Here is a 16,877-nt window from a genome sequence, read left to right on the forward strand (position 1 = left end):
GACAATAGGGGAAGGAAATCATGAAAATGGAAGGGAGATCAGTGGAGTGGGGGGGGCGTTGGGAGGGGAAGGGATGAGAAAGGGGAAGAACTATGGAATGAGATTGGCCAAATTATACTGTGTGCATGTGTGAATATATCATGAATTCCAACTTTATGTATACCTATAAAGCACCAATTGATACAAGTAATAAACAGATGGGTGGGGAGGCCAGTGAAGTAGAGGAGGTTGGGAATGGCGCAAGGGGGAGAAGAGGAAGGAGGGAGGAAGAAAAAAATAAAACTTGTAAAAAAAAAAGCATTCTTGGGAAACAGGGGTGGGGGACACATCTTAATTGCCACTCATCCATGCACAAGTGTAGCACAATGTCTGTCACAAAGTAATTAACAATGGGCATGCGTGCATGCCTATAATCCCGGGGACTCCGAAGGCTGAGGCAGGAGGATCACAAGTTTGAGGCCAGCCTCAGCAACTTAGTGAGCCTGTCTCAAAAAATAAATAAATAAATAAATAAATAAAAATAGCTGGGGATGTAACTCAGTGGCAGAGTACCCTGGATTCAATCCTCAGTACTGGAAAAAAAATAAATAAAATTACTCTTCTAGGAGGGCCTTGGTCTTCCCTACCCACCCCCCAACCCCCAGTGGTGATGGTTATGTTGTTATGGTGACTGGGCTGCTGGAGCAAGAGGATTTCTAAGCCTGGCTTATTCATGCATCAGACCCTAGAAATAGCCTTCTGGGAAAACACTCCTGGGGAGTGGGTCTGAGGGTTGTGAGCAGCGGCTGGCTGGTACCTCCCTTTTGATGTTTTATGGATGTGTCTTCTCAGCCTGGCTCAGCAGTCAGGCAGCTCTTGCATCTGTCTTGAACAGCTCAGACAGCGTGGAAAGTTTGATCATTTGGGTAAAGTTTTATATGTAGAAAACAGTATCATTTTTCCCTTTCTGCTCCATATTTTGCCTTTCATCTTTTTTCTGCCACATGCGAGATCCCCTGCACCTATTCTTGCCCAGCTCTTGGGGGTCCTGCGTGCTCTAGGGGAAATAGTACCAATGGGTTGTCTCTTTAGGGTACCTGTTTTCTTTCTGAGTCCCAGAACTATTGACTGATTCTCTTCTCAGTCGACTCTGGGCTCCCAGACCCAGGCAGAGACGTCTGGGTAGGATGTTCCATTGTTCAGATAAAGTGTTAATGTCAACAATAACCGAAGTCCTTCCTTTTCAAGATGCCAATTTGGCTTGTCTGTTTTTTTGTCCTATTCTCTTTCATCTTTAGTACTCCATCAGACAGTTTGGACAGAGATGCTGGCAATCATGAGCCCCTTTATAGTGGGTAAAAGGAAACCTGGCCAGGGAAATAAAGGACAGTAGGAGGCAGATAATGATGAAGGGTCCTGAGTCCCAGCCCAGGGAGCCACCAGAATCTGTGGAAGAGAAGGAGGCCAGGGTTGATTTCAAGCGACGTCAGTGAGGAGCTTGTACCCAGATGTGGGAGTGATGAGCTGGAAACGGATTGGGAGTCAGCTTTTCTGAGTTTTCTGCACAGCCCCTCCTCCTCAACCGCCCGGCCTTGTCTGCTGACAAGAGGGGGACCATGAGCCGCGGCATTAAGTTTGTCATTGGGACCAGTAGCCAGGTTTTCTCGGAATCCTGGCCTTGTTGGTTTTTGTGGCCTTTGGCAAACTACTTAATCTATCTGGAAGTTGGATTTTTCACCTGTAAATGGAAAACAGTCTGGCCTGAAGGCCGTTTTTGAGAACTTAATGAGACAGGGAGCTTAGCCATGTGCCTGGCACATAGTAAAACACCCAAGAGGGAGTATTTATGATGGGGATTTTTATTACAGCAGTTCCCTCTGCCTTTTCCTGCCCCGGCCACCAGCATTGGGATTCAGCTCTGTCTGCAGCGACGGATGGCTGTTCTGGGAAAGCCTAGACTCATGGTTTCCTCCACTGCCTCTAGTTTCCCAGCCCTTCTCCCCCTACTTCCTGGTTCCCAATTGTAGGAAGACCCCCTGGGTAGGAGTTGAGGAGGCGGAGGTCTCAGGAGTAAGGGGGACCGCCCTCAGTTCTGGGGACAATGACAAGTGAGGGAAAGGGACCTGTTTATTCAAAAGGAAGAAGAGGGCCAGGGCCTTTCTTCTGAATGTGTGGAGTGTGTGTGTGTGTGTGTGTGTGTGTGTGTGTGTGTATTGGGAGTGGGGAAAATGAAGAAGTAAACCCAATTGCTTAGTTAACTTGGAAATAAGAAAAATGCAATAAGAAGTCACAGCCGAGAATAATAGCAGAAAAGTTCTGCAGAGGACAGAGTTGAGAGAAATTTAGTTTTTCTGAACAGGGTGAAGCACCTGGGCTTCCCCATGCCCTTCCCTTCTTGGGGTGGTCTCTCACCCCCACCATCCTCCAGCCAATTCCACCCTAATTTTATGGATTGCTCTCATTTCTATCTTGGTAGGAATCTACCTCATTCTCTTCTATTTTCCAAGGGTACTTTGCCTGTAGAGAATCTGGCTCCTGCTATAACCCCAGGTACTAGTCCTTAGTTGTGATGTCCCCTGAGAGGGGCTTCAGGGTGGCCCTGGTTGTTGTCTTCTCTTCAGGCAAGTTCCTGAGTAAGCCTCATCACTCAGGCGGAGTGCCATGTTCCTGGGCCTTGTACCATTTCCCTTTTGGCTTTTGCTCCTGGGGTAACAGGAGCTGAGCTTTGCTGCTGAGCAGGGCTGGTTTTCACTGCTGTTTGGGAAGATTGGATCTGGCTGCTTGTGGACATTTCCAGGCCATTTGATGAATGGGTTCATGTAAATGGGGGTGGCAAGTTGCTGGCAGGAAGAGCAGGGAGGAGACACAGGGCTTTTTGCCTGCATTGAAAAGTTTGTAAATTTTTGCAGATATGGATTTTCCTCCTTTTTCTACCCAAACTCTCAGCTTCCCTTTCTCCCTGTTATTTCCTCTCCTCTCCTTCTTCCAGCCATGACTTAGTGTCTCTCAAAGGGCACACGTCCTAAGGGATGCCTGTGCCTAGAGGAGTTCTGTTTCTTACACCTCCAGGGCACATCCTTGTGGTGACTCTGGATTTTGGTGAGCCAGGATGCCCCCTTGATAGGTGCTTTGACCTGGATCCCAGCCAAGGTTAGGGGACATGGCAGGGTTGCTTCAGGAAGGGCTGAAGTGGAGAAACATATTTGCAAGAAGATGGGTCATGCTCCAGGGAGCTAGCTTACCCATCCTTGGGAATGTCTGGAGATACAAGGCAGGTTTGGGGCTGCGTTGACATTGGTAACAGATGGGTAGAGGAAGTCACAAGCTGACTCATTTATAAGGCAGTGTCCAGAGTTCTCCCCACATGGCATTGCTCAGATATATCAACATCTTCAAGGAGGCCCAGATGACAGCACTTTTTTTTTTTTAACTGGCATGAATGTTCAGCAAGTGGATTTGAACTCATCTGTTGGTCTACATCATTTATAAAAGATTGAAGGTTGTAAATCTATTCCTAAAACCATTGACCTTCTTTCCCATTATGTCTTCAAAAGTTGTACTGGTCTACCATGCATCTTTGTAGCAGCACGATTCACAACAGTCAAATCATGGAAGCAGCCTAGGTGTCCATCAATGGATAAAGAAAATGTGATGGTGGTAACATGCCTGTAATTCCAGGAACTTGGGAGACTGAGGCAGGAGGATTGCAAGTTCAAGGCCAGCCTCAGCAACTTAGCAAGACCTGTCTCAAAATAAAAAAAAGGAAAAAGGGCTGAGGATATATACACAATGGAGTTTTATTCATTCATAAAGAAGAATGAAATTATGTCGTTTGCAGAGAGATTGATGGAACTCGAGAACATTATGTTAAGTGAAATAAACCAAACTCAGAAAGCCAAGGGTTATATGTTTTCTCTCATATGTGGAAACTAGAAAGGAAAAAGGAAAAGAAAGATGTATGGGTGTGTTGAGGGAGCAAATCTCATGAAAATTGAGGGAATACCAGTAAAGTAGAGGAAAGGGACCAGAGGGAGGTAGGAAAGAAGGGAAAGGAGAAATACAGGGGAATGATATTGACTAAATTATATTTTATATTGTGTGTATGGATGAATATGGAGCAATGAATTCCCCATTATGTATAACTATAATGCATCATAAAAATAGGAAGAAATATCTTTTAAAAATCTTGTGCTGATCTAACCAGACCCATAGCCCATAGGAAGCTCCCAGATTGAAATACAACTGAAGCCCATCCCAAGATGATAATACAAATCTGTAAGCAACAACCTCTAATTAATTTGCATCTTATCTGATAATCCAGAAACTTTGGACCCATGAAGGAAGGCAGACTACAATGAGGTGAGAGAGCACGTTTCCTTCACACTATTTCTGACAGTCTTTATTTATTTATAACAGTCCATCAGCTCAAAAGCAATACCATGTGACTTTATTGTATAGATGTTACTGAAATCATTCTTGAGCTTTTAATTGTTAATGTAATAGATCAGGACTGAAAAACAACTGTAAGTAGATACATACATTGAGCCAGAACTCTATCTACTCTTGTAAGTTTTTAATGTGATATAATTTTATTTAGAAGAGTTCAAGGATGTCCAAAACAAACCCTGGTTAGCCTTTACCCAGATTTGCCAATTGTTTTGGCCTGTTTGTTTCATAATTCTCAGGTACTCTGAAAAACCAGAGGTGACACCTATCCACAAGGCCCAGGTTCAGGGCTTAAGGGCACAAGCAACCACAGGCAAGGTGGACCTGGATCTTTCTCAGAAGACCCAGCCAGTACAGTAACAGAGGATGTGCTGACCTGACCACTTATGGAAATTTCCAGAGGGATGGGGCTATTTAAAGCCAGTTTGGCAACATCTGGCTCTGTGATCTGGAGTAAACTGCTGACCCCTCTCTGAGCTACCAATTTCCTTACAAGTAAGTAAAGAGATTAAAGTCTACCATATCATTTTTTTTTTAATGAGGAAGGATGAACTGATACATAGAAAGTCTCTTATGATGCCTGGCACATAATTAGTTCTCAATAAAATGAGGATTAGCATAATAAAAAGAATATGTCCTGAGCCTGAAATTGGGCCAGAGGTCGGGAGCAGCTTGGTACCACAGGTGAGGCCAGCTGGCTGGGCTTACAGTTGTTGGGAGGGAGCACAGAGACCTGGATTTCAGGCAGGACTCTTGCTTCCCTGGGCATCTTGGGGTGACTGCTGGAGTGGGAGGACCATGTGAGAAATTCTTCTGCATGAGAAAGCCAAGTTCCTCTGACCAAATTCCAGGGGTTGGAGATCTTGGATAAGAAAGAAATTAAAACTGACAGCCATAGAATGCCCCTCCCTTGGCCCAAGGAAGGATGAATGGAATATTTGAGATGCTGGAAGCCCTCCTACATGGTAAGTTCAAAGAACAGAAAGTGTCTCGCTTCTCTGAGGATTCCAAACAGACTTTGCTAAAATGTAATTAAGTTCCAAGTCCCTGGAAATCAATCACACTCCCAGGAACTAATACCTTGGCTTGTTGATTAGAAATGAGGGGAGCCAGGGGCAATTACTCTCTGATGAGGGAAATTCTTAGCTCAGAGATCCAAGTGCTCAGAAGCCAAGGCCAGAGGGCTGGGGTGGGGTGGGGTGGGAGTGGGGTGGTGAAGCAGGCCCGGGAACTGCAGCTAATCACGCATGACCTGCTTCTTCCGCTGCAAAGTCCACCTCCTGATCTATACTTGAGTCTCAGGAGCTTTTTTCTATAAGAGTGGGGGGGGGGCGGGCGGAGAACTGAATAGAAATGACTGGACCCCAGAGCTTCATGAGGCCACCTGTCATTGTGTGTCATGCTCCCTCCCTGCCACGCTAGAGTGACAACACGTTCGAGATAGCCTGCCAGGTGATCACCCTTGCTGGATGCTCCTGGGAACCTAGCCCCGCCCAGGACACCAGGTATGGTCCTTGCTCTCAAATCTTGACCAATGTCCCTCTGGAAGGAGGTAACATTGGACAGAGCTACAAAAGCCCTGGGGTCCAGGTAGGGCTGGACATAAGAAAACGAGGCAGAATGCTCCAATTGGTGAATCCAGGTGAAAGATATATGGACGTTTCATTTATTAGTTTTTCTAATATTCTGTGTGGAGTTCTTGTCTCAAACCAGCTACATGACTTTGGACCAGCTGACCTTCTGGCCCAGCACCTCACCTATAGAATGAAAGAGCTGGACAGTGAAATCTCTAAGGTCCCTCTATCTCAGACCCTCTTCTTTTCAATTCTTTACTGCGTGGGAAGATAGCAGGGTAAATGCAGAGAGAAATGGGGGAGATGGAGTCCAGGGAGATGGGCTATCTGCAGTGGGAGGATGGATCCCGGGCTGATGACTATTTCCAGCCTCAGAAACTCAGTCTGCTGACCATTGGATGCTGGCTTTGCAGCTGAGGACCTTGGAGGGCTGAGAGGACAATGGGGGGAGGGAGCGATTCCTGTTGTTATTTGAATGCTCATCATTCCAGCACTAGATTTCTCTCAAAGTAGACAATCAGGCTGAATGTCACTAAGACCCAGCCTGAGCTGTCTCAGCTGCCCTCCTGCTCCAGCTGATCCCCATGGTGATATGGCTGTACCCAGGGGAGTGAGAATGGAGAAAAAGAGCCAAGAGCTGTGAGAAACCCTTGTAGAAAAGCAGTGGCTTTTCTGTCCTTCTTCCCTTGGGGTCTGGGGCAGCTGCAAGTGAATTCCAGACCCAAAGCCCACTGAGCACCCTTGAGTGGCTAGTGGCTGGGCAACCCAGGGCAGAGAAAGGGACAGGGCTGGAGGCAGTCACTGAGCCCGTGCCTGTGGAGCACCTGACTTTAAGGAACCTGTGGGCTGTGAAACTTCAAAGCCCTTTCTACAACAATGTAAAAGGAAAATTCCTCTTGTTCCCCACATGGCTGCCATCTTCAAGCCTGGCCTCCTGAGCTCTTGTCTCGTCCTTCAAGCTGGTTGGCCCCACCCTGCACAAGGCAGCAGCTCCCACTCTGGCTTTCTGGGGTTTCCAGCTAAATTTAGGGCAGGAAATTCCTTCTTTTATAGATGAAGCCAGTGGCCCAGGGGAGTGGCTAGGAGCAAGCACTCAGTAGTCACAGGGACTCCGGTTGGAATCCCAGACCACCTACTTAAACGGGTGACTTAAACCAGGTGATTTCTTTATCCTTGGAGACTTATCCCCTAGTCTGTAAAATAGAGACAAAATAATACCTTCCCATAAGTCTGCTGTGAGGACTGAATGGGAATATCTATGCAAAGAGCTTAGCACATTACCTGATTCATAATAAGTGGGTATTTCTATTACGACTATCAAGTACCTGGTAGAGCCAGGTTTAGAATCAGGTTACCTTGCACTAGGGCAAATGTTGTTGTGCATCTTTACCTTGACCTGAGTTGTTTTGGTCCCTCAGAGGCTGGGGGATGAATGGCTGAGATGCATCGGGACCCTTGGACTCAGGGCAGTTCTCCCTGGGTCTGCATGCTTGCTTGATGCTGTCCTGGTACTTAGGTCCTTCCTCCTTCCATTTCCCCACCTCTCAGCCCCATATCCGAGTGGGATTAGGTCTTCTGACCTCCTGTTTCCCACACAGCAGCTCTAGGAGTCCCTGGAACCTGCACTTCACTCTGGGTCCACCTGGCCTCTCTCCTGACCTGGTGTTTCTGCCGAGCCATTGAGGGCTGTGTGCTTTCCCAGGCCGGTGCTAATGGCCAATTTTCCGTGAATCATAATAACCTTCCTCCATTAGGCAGGACAATTAAGACCAGATGGTGGGCCTGTTTGCTTAGCACATGGGAGTGGACAGCTGTCCTGGGTTTTCCAGAGGACCCCAACACCCAGCCACAGCTCTATCTGTCCCCCCTGAAACCCAGAGGCTTGGAAGGCTGCAAACTGTCCACAGTCCCTGGGCTCCTTCCGTGAGTTCCACAAGCTGGTGTTGAACATGGGGTTGCAGATCAGTTCCCCAGCCTGCTGGGAGATGACTGTGACAAACGTCTTCTGGAATTAAATGACATCCTTTGAATGCTTCTTACGTGCCAGGCCCTGTGCTAAACACGGTATATAGATGATCTCATTTAATCCTCACACTGTCCTTCCTTATAACACTGCACAGTTATTCACCCCAATTTACAGACAAGAAAGCCGAGGCTGTACAAGGTTAAAAAATGTGTTCTAAGTCACACCTGGGAGGAGACAGCTGGGACTGGAGTTTGGTCAGTTTGACTTCAGAGCCTCTCCTTGGTGTGTGTGTGTGTGTGTGTGTGTGTGTGTGTGTGTGTGTGTGTGTGTGTAAAGTACAATAATGCAACAGTTTTCCTTTTTTTTCTTATTTCCTTTCCCTTCCTTCTCCTGGAGAGTATTTTTATCTACCAATACCATCCAGGCAGCTCCTGCATTGCAGGGCAGGGCGCTAAAACCTTGGTTGTTTTGCAATTAACAGAAGGTTATAGATCCCCTAGCTCTCTGGCTATACCCCGAAAACAATTAAATTCGGAAATCTAAAAACATTGAGGGAAAAATAATCCTGTGTTATGAAACCAAATAGAAATCACTTTGCGGTATCTGTTGTTTTTGGATTATCCATGAGTGTGGATAATCAAGAGTTGGCGGTGTTTTTATGCACACAACTTAATCTGCACCTTCTCAACAACTTCTGCGGCACAATTTTGGACAACAAATTAGTTTCAGATGAGGGATTCTTGCTCCTCCTTGAAAAACATTCTTCATTTCCAATTATCCTCGCTGCCAGCCATCAGGGCTGACAAGAAAGCAGAGAATTAAACTGTTGATACAAATCCTGGCTCTCGGCTGTCTCTCATTTGCTCATCACAGATTCTCTTTGTATCTCCCCCTTTAGGGGACGTCCTGAGCAGGGAGGAGGAGCGGGTCCAGCATTATGGTGGGCTTCAAAGCTCTGCCTGAGCTTTCTTTTCATCTTCCTGGAGGCATTTGCTCCTTTGAGGAGCCTTTAGCCAATTCTGGAAATGGGGCCAGCTCAGAGGGGCCCTGGAGCATCTGGGATCGAACCAGCAGCTTCTCCTCCAGGCAGAGGTCTGCAGCAGGAGTCCACACCAGGGGGGCAGGGCCACCTGCTGCCGTTCCTGTGATCCTGAGGCAGCCAGTGAGGAATCAGACATTTCTCCAGGGAACCAGAGAATGCAAGGTGCCATGGGCCCCTGTTTCAAAGCAGGCCCAGTGTTTCAAAGCAGGTGCTCTGTAGACTTGTCTTGCTTAATGGATCTCTACTATGGATCCTGTGAATGAGGAAGCTGAGGTTTTCCCCTTCCCCAAGGTCACACCATTCATAAGAGGTCATTTTGGGATTTGAACTCTGACCTAAAGCCAGAATCTTTGTTCTTTCATTTTCTGGGCCACCCCTTGGTGGGCATCTGCCATCCAGTCTGCATTTGGGAGGGGAGGGCTCTCTTGAGATCTAGCTCCAGGCAGAGTTGTGATTCTTCTTTCCTGGATTGGACTCCCAAACAAGTCCCACATCACAAGTCGCAGGTGCCCCGAGAAGGGAAGAAAATCAGATCAGAAATATTATGGAACTGTCTTCAAAGGAAGATGAAATTGACTGGATAACTTTGAAGTGTGGACTGTAGTTTGATTTGTTTTGTGATGGTACCAAAAAAAATCACAATTTTTTTGTCAAATTAGAAAATATAAAGAAGAAAGAGGGCTTTGGTGTCACGTGACTGATAACCTTCTTTACTACCCTGTCTACTGGGTTCCCATTCAACCATTCTACCCACATGAGTTAATGTTTTCATAATAGCAAACACAAACATAGCACTTGTGTGCCAGGGACCCTTCTAAGACTTTTTGTTTCACAGCTTACTCGCTTTGTAACTTGCTTATTCTTCACAAATGACTTCTGAGGTGAGTACTATTGCCATTCTCAATTTACAGATGAGGAAACTGTGAAGTCCAGAGTGGCTAAGGAACTTGTTCAAGGTCACAGAGCAAGTCAGAGGCAGAAGTGGGATTTAAACTTGGGCAGTCTGACTCCTGGGTCTCTGCTCCTAACAGTGGCCTCACAGACATTGGACCACTCCACATACAAATTCCTCACCCTCCTTGGGGGGTGCACTGTCAGGTGCCAGCCTTGCGTGGTTGTCATACTGTGTGCACTTAGAAGTTCTGTCTGGGGACAGTTGTTGCATCTATGACAGAGCTGTGCAGTGCCAGGGGCCTTGGCTTTTCCTTCTCTGTGTTGCAGCCCAGTGTTGCAACAAGGACCACGGATGCTTCACCTCTGCCCAGGAAAGGCATTTGCTTATTTGATAAATGCACTTTGGCTGTATACTCTGTTGCTGGCACTGGCCTAAGTGTTGGGAGGCCTGGAAGCAACACAACACCTGCTAAGGAATTTCCTCCCTGCCCTATCCTTCCCCCAGCTCCATCTTTATCTGGAAGTCAAGGAAAATTGAAGATCCAGGGCAGCCTTGAATGGAAAACGGATCACACTACAGCAACTGGAGAGGGTGTGGGGAGGGGGCAGCTGCTGCCCCAGCCTTTGGCTATAGGGAGGAACAGGCTGGACTAAGTAGTCCCCAGGGCCGGGGACCCAGAGAATGAATGTCAGGTCTTTGCTGCTTCAGCTGTGGCTGGACAATGTGCTCCTCGAACGGGCTCCAAATGGGAATCTTTTCTGGGTCTGCCACAGGGTCTGGCACAAAGCAGACCTTTAGCGAGCAGGTCTTGGAAAAGTGAAGCTGCTCTCTTGCTCATGTTTGGTACAAGGATACCAGGATGGGTGCTCGGGATCCCTCGGGGAGGTATGGATCCCAAATCAACAGGGGTCTCCAAAAGGAAAGGAGCTCATTCCAAATGACTCTCATGAACAGACCTCAAAGAAGGGATGACTTACTTGAGTGCAGGAGGGTTAAGGGAAAAAGCACGCCATGGCCAGGCACCCAGGGACCAGCCACATAGCCCTAAGGCTGGAGAGACAGGAAAGCAAAGGTGCCCCAGAGCAACTGTAAAGAAGGCTGCCCTGCAGGAGTTACGGTCACTGAGGATTAGAGCAGAGACACGGCTCTGAACAGGCAGGGCATGGGGAAGCAATGCCGACCTCTCCTCTAGCCCCAGAACTCTGCCAGCGCCTCCCGCTGTGAATCCCCTGGGGATCAGGCTCCTCAGGCTGCAGAATGGAGAGGTATCCAAATATGTCCCTTCTTGTCTATCCTGTGGAATCCCACTGACTGCTGGTAAGGACCTTCAGGTTCTTCTCTATAGGAGGAAGCAGACAGGAGCAGCCAGAGCCTGGGGCATGGCTTGATTTGGGGGTATTGTACTCTCCTTTTCCCTGTCTCCTCCCTCCACACTGTCCCACTCTCCAGCCAAAATCCCTTTTAAGCAGAATCTGTAGGTATGTGGGAGCATCCCTCTTCCTCCTCACAGGAGAGAGGAAGGGTCCAGAGCTGCAGTGCAGAGTGGCACAGGTGGCTTCTTGCTACCCAGAATAGAAGCATGGCCTGTATATCTTTGGAGCCTGAGAAGAAGCTGAGCAGAAGACCCCTGTTCTCCAGTGACTAGCTCAGTCGGGATTCCAGGGCTCGGCTCTTTTATCCAGTAACGTGTCTGAAGCACATTCTAGGTGTCCAGTTCTGTGCCAGACCCCGAGCATTCTGAAATGGATTGCTTCTGACCAGGGGGCTCCTGCCTTGTGCCTATGGGCATACTTTGCCAACCTGACCTCATTCCGGTGGGTGTCATGCAGGCTCTTACTGATATCAGATGATGGCACTCAGTCTGCTGTCAGCCAGATTTTGTGCATATGGGCAAACAGGAGGAGGGAAGGATTTTCCTATTTCCTAGAAATTGTGTGACTTTGAACAAGTCACCTAGTTTCTCTCTCTGCTTTCACTACCCAGGTGGAAGATACACCTAGAAAACCCCTCCTTGAGGCATATGGCTTTCCCATTCTATGGGTCCCAATGGGGTTGTCAATCATTGTGTCTTACCTGCCCCCCAATGTGGGCACGTGAAGCCGACAGCCCAGTGAGTGCCCCATCCATCTTATGCAGTGATTCATCTAGAGGTGGGATGGAACCCTCTCAGGATCAGTGGGTTTTCCCTGACTCTTCCCCTACCTCCAAAGCATGGCCGCCTTAGCGGTCCCCTTTTAGTTGATGACAAGTCCATCCTTCTTGTTGTTCAGTATGGTCATCTTGGAGTCAGCCTTGATACTCTTATTTCTGTCAATCCACATCCAATCTATCATTTAGTCATGTTGGCTCCATTTCAAAATATGTCCCTGATGATATCACTGCTTCTGCTCCAGTCAAAGCCACCACCATCTACCTGGATTATGGCAGTGGTCTCCTAGGTTCAGTTCATGCCCCTACAGCTCATTTTCAACATGGCAGCCAGGGTGGGCCTCCTCAAATGCACGTCCTGTCACATCTCTCCCCAAGCCCTTTAGTGACAATGTCTCTCTCTACAAGGGGATACATAAAATGTGATTTATCTCTACTTCCTCCCTTTTCATTCTGCCCTAGTCACACTGTCCCCTCTCTGTTCATCCATCATGCCAGGCATACACCCACCTCAGGATTTTTGCACAGGCTCTTCCTTCAGATGCCTGCATTGCTCACTCCCTTGCCTCCTTGAGTTCTTTGCTCAGATGCCTCTTTCTCAGTGAGCTCTTCTCTACCCTCTACCTCCAATTTAGCAGTGCATTACATGGGACTCTATCCTCTTCTGGTTTTATTTGCAACTATTACTACATGGCACACTCTATACTTTACCTACTTATCTTGCTTTTTATTTATGTCCCACCCTGTTGCCAGGAGAGTGCTCTATTCCACAGGGCACGGGGTTCACATTTGTTTTGCTGGTGGCCACATCCCTAGTGTCTGACCATGATGGTTGCTCCCTAAATCCTTACTGAAGGAGTAAACAGACTTAATAAATCAGTCCTGGGAAAGGGGGTCTCTTTCCCTGTTAAATGGTTGGCCATTTCAATGTAGGTTGGGGACTGTTCTCTCTCCCTCCGTGTGTGCAGCAGCTCCCTGAATGTGTGGCCCACAGGCAGCGGGTGCACAGACGGAGACACTGAGTCCTGAAGACATTGAGGGAGTCCCTGGACCAGCCAAGTCTCCCCTGGACCCAGCCTGCTCCACTCTGGCTTCCCAATTCCTCCAGGAAGCTCCTCTTGGGCTGAGCTGGGGATTGAGCATTTGCAACAGAATGAATCCTGACCCAAAGAGTCTAGCTCTTGGCAACTGTGATGGGACACAGCTGAGCACTTTTCTAACTAAAGCTGCGTTCTGAGATGGGATTTCAGTGCATGTGAGTCCAGGTGAACATGGAAGCCCTGGAAGGCACAGAAAGGAAGGTGCCCAGTACAGGGTGTTCAAGAACAAATCACCACTGCAGGTGCCTGGGTTCAGTCCCACCAGGGCATCTGGGAGCTGGTTTTAAAAATGACCCAGAGTTGTCCCACCTATGGGGTGAGAGAGCTGCCATCCTTGCTCACCAACTCCTTGTGGTCATTGATTGACAGCTGCTCCCAGAGCTTGAGGACTTCTCCTCTGATGTCCTTCCTGTGTGCAGTGAGGGAAGACCTGAGGTGAGAATGGTTTGTACTTGCAGAGGGATACCAGTGGCCAGGGACCCATGCATGGCCCCTCTTGTCTGTGTCGAATCTGCATTCTCTTTCTCGTGGTCTAGGTTTGCCCCATTCCACTTCCCCAGGGAGACCCTCCCTAACCACCTACTCAAAACAGCACCCTCTCCTGTTCCAGCCCCTCCCCTACAGGGTTCTCTTTATGGCGCTTATGGCTCCTAATATATACCATGTATATATGATATGTATCTATGGTTTTGTCTGAATCATTTCAGTGCAGGAAAGACACTAAACAAATATTTAATGCAGCAGGCCACCACAGAGTGAAGATAAAATTGATGCTGGTGGAAGACTTAGGAATGCCCTGGGGAGGGCTGCTGTTTCCTCTCTAACAGGACTTCAGGGAGTGGAGACAGGCCTTTAGGCAGTGAAGGAGTGGGCCTCCTGGAAGAGCTTTCCTGGCAGAGGAAAGTCAGGTGCAAGTGTCCTGAGGCAGAGGTGTAATTGGCTTATTTGAGGCCAACACTGTGGGAACATGGTGTTTGAAGGGGATAGGAAAAAGATGAGGTCAAAGAGGTAATGGGTAAGAATGATCATGTTTGGACTTTACTGTGTGTCAGGGTCTCCCGAGAAACAGAGCCAGAGGGGTGTGTGTGTGTGTGTGTGTGTGTGTGTGTGTGTGAACATGTATTGTGTAAAACTGACTCATAAAATTATGGAGGATAATAAGTCTCAAGTCCCAAGATTTGCTCTTAGCCATTTGGAGATGCATGACTACAGATGCTGTAAATTCCAGTCTGAAAGCAAGCAGGTTGAGACCCAGGAAGAGCAATGTTTTAGTTTAAGTCTGAAGATGAAAGAAAGAAAGAAAGAAAGAAAGAAAGAAAGAAAGAAAGAAAGAAAGAAAGAAAGAAAAAAGAAAGAAAGAGCCCCAGCTTGAAGGCTGTCAGAGAAGAGCTTTTGACTCGCTGTCTAGGCCTTCAACTGATTGGATGAGGCCCACCCACATGGGAGAGGGCAATCTGCTTTATTCTCTATAGATATAGACCTTATCTCAGTCAGAAACACCTTCAGAGACACACTCAGAATAATGTTTGAGCAAACATTTGGGCCTCTCTATGGTCCAGGCAAATTGATACATAGAAGTGACTATCACAATTAAGATGGGGAAATTTTGGGAATTTTAGAGATGACAGATGATCTGACTTATGGTTATTTTTTCATTATGTTTGTTTGTTTGTTTTGGGTACTGGAGATTGAACCTAGGGGTGCTTAGCCACTGAGCCACATCCCCAGACATTTTTTATATTTTATCTAGAGATAGGGTCTTGCTGAGTTGCTCAGTGCCTCTCTAAGTTGCTAAGGCTGGCCTTGAACTCATGATCTTGCTGCCTCAGCCTCCCAAACTGCTGGGGTTCTAGGTGTGTGCCATCACACCTGGCCTGACATATGTTTTTAAAAGATGAATCTTCCTGTTGGGTGGGGAAAGTCAGCAAGGGAAGATCAGGGAGAATTTTTCAGAAGCTAGTACCATAATTCAGGCAAGTGATGGTGTTGACTGGAGGTGATGAGAGGGGATTGGATTCAGATGTGTTTTAAAAGGGACAGCCCACAGTATGCACTGAGGGGTGGGGATGTGACAGGAGGAGGGGCATCAAGAATGAGACCGATACCTTGGGTCAGTTTCCATCAGTTGCTCTTTGGAAGACCACTGGAATGGCTGGTTTGATCAGAACAAATAAGGCAGAGCAGGGGTATATTTTTGTTCAGTCTGGTGCTCAATAAATACTCCTTGGGGAAGTGATTGTAGGAGTACTCTGTTTGCTCCCATTGGTCGAGGGAGGCCGCCCCAGCTGGTGACATCCAGGTCTCTGCTCTAGATTGAGTACCAAACTGCTGGCCGTGATGCTCTTGATACTTCTCTAACCTAGTATCATGGAGACCAGTGGTTCTCACCGGCAGGTAACCACCTGGGGACCTTTTGAAACCCATTGCTGCATTCCCAGGTTCTGATTCAGTTGGTCTGGGGTGGGTGGGGCTTGTACATTGGTCATTTTAAAAGACCCTCAAGAGATCCTCTACATCCTAAAGCCCATCGAGGGGTTGAGAGTTATCTTTCTAGGCTCTGGCCTTAAATGACCTCTTGTACTTCACTTTTTGATTGCTAGGACTTAAAAAAAAAAAAAAAAGAAAGAGTTAGCTGTATGTGGTGGCGCACGCCTGTAATCCCAGCAACTCCGGAGCCTGAGGCAGGAGAATCATAGGTTCAAAGCCAGCCTCAACAACATAGCGGGGCCCTCAGCAACTCAGTGAGACTCTGTCTCTAAAAAACAAGGGCTGAGGATGTGGCTCAGTGGTTAAGCACCTCTGGGTTCAATTCTTGATATAAAACAAACAAACAAACAAAATAAATAAATAAATAAAGTCAGCTCTTTTATCAAGACCTCAGGACAATTCTGAAGTCTTAGGTAAAAATATTTGAAAAAAAATCCCATCAGTTAGAAAAAATAAGTTCTATGTAAAGACAATATCTCTGGCATAGCATTATGTTTAATAGTGATAATTTCAAAAGGTCTATGAGACAGCCAGAATAAATGGTTTTGGTAGACAGTTTAGTCACTTGCAAAGCTGTGAGTTCTTTAAAAGTAAAAAAAAAATGCTTATTTGATTTTTTAAGTAAAAAAAAAGCAGCATGCCAAATTATATCTACATTATGAGTGCAACTATGTAAAATTATGCATGCATATAAACGAAGGACTGTGGGAAAACAAAGAAAAATGAAATGGTTGATGTGTTAGTGTAATGGGATAGTGGGTAATGCTTCTTTCTCTTTTAAATTACTTCTTTATTGTTGTTTGGGTGTTTATGCAGTAAGGAGTTGAAATAAAGAAATGGCAGTGGGTCTCCAAGCACACAGCCAGATTCTCTGCCTCCCCAGGAAATGTCCTTACCATTCCCCCCCCCCCTCGTACTGGGATCAATCTCTGGACACATCAGGAACCTCTTCTTTGTCTATTAAGTGCCTCATGGATGCCAGCACTCTGCTAGCTACGGACCTGGGACTGCAGCAGGGAAATCTTTGCATCAGTCATTGTTCTAGTGGGGCTCATTGTGAAGAGGGAGACGTTATTGACATGTAAGTAAACAAGGACAATAAGTGTCAGACCAAGTCATGAGCATGATGTTAAGGGTATGGGAAGGCTTCTGTGTAAACACAGACAAATCTACTTCAGGGGAGTCTGAGAAGGTGGAAAAGATGAGTTGACATTGATCTTGGGTCTTGAGGGTAGGAATT

General features: G+C 47.0%; 1 protein-coding gene across 1 annotated transcript in view; it reads left to right on the top strand.

Annotated features, from left to right (window-relative positions):
* Positions 1–16,877, top strand: part of LOC308656941 (uncharacterized protein) — an 867,415-nt gene that overhangs the window by 548,345 nt on the left and 302,193 nt on the right. The gene's annotated exons all lie outside the window — the stretch shown is intronic.

The sequence above is a fragment of the Spermophilus citellus genome, assembly GCF_964194105.1.
Source record: "Spermophilus citellus genome assembly, chromosome: 9".
In the NCBI taxonomy this organism is placed as follows: Eukaryota; Metazoa; Chordata; class Mammalia; order Rodentia; family Sciuridae; genus Spermophilus; species Spermophilus citellus.